This window comes from Plectropomus leopardus, unplaced genomic scaffold (genome assembly GCF_008729295.1).
Source record: "Plectropomus leopardus isolate mb unplaced genomic scaffold, YSFRI_Pleo_2.0 unplaced_scaffold77891, whole genome shotgun sequence".
NCBI lineage: Eukaryota > Metazoa > Chordata > Actinopteri > Perciformes > Serranidae > Plectropomus > Plectropomus leopardus.
In genome coordinates this window covers 1-387 of record NW_024685789.1, presented here as the reverse complement: position 1 = coordinate 387, position 387 = coordinate 1, and the positions used below count along the sequence as shown (strand labels likewise).

General features: G+C 46.0%; 1 non-coding gene across 1 annotated transcript; it reads right to left on the bottom strand.

Annotated features, from left to right (window-relative positions):
* Positions 1–193: 193 nt before the first annotated feature.
* Positions 194–265, bottom strand: trnae-uuc. The gene has a single exon. It is a non-coding gene; the product is annotated as a tRNA-Glu (tRNA).
* Positions 266–387: the final 122 nt, after the last annotated feature.

Here is a 387-nt window from a genome sequence, read left to right as displayed (position 1 = left end):
AATGGTTTCATATGAAGGCACTAAAGTAATGGAACAATGTGCACTTCAATTGCGCTGTGTGTGTTGATTTTTGAATGGAATTGAGAACAGCTTGTGCGGAGCTTGTGTGCCAACATAGAGTATATGCACTTAGCATGATTTCAGAGCATGGGACCCTACTATTCTAATTTCCCAAACTACACGTAAGGTGGTGTTCCCTGACCGGGAATCGAACCCGGGCCGTGGCGGTGAAAGCGCCGAATCCTAGCCACTAGACCACCAGGGAGCTGGATATGTGATTTTGAGCACTGTTTTTTTTTTTTCCCCCCCGATGCTTGACAGAGAGCGTTCTCCAAATTCACCACAGTGTGTTACCTGATTTGTGAATGGAATTGAGAATGGCCAGTG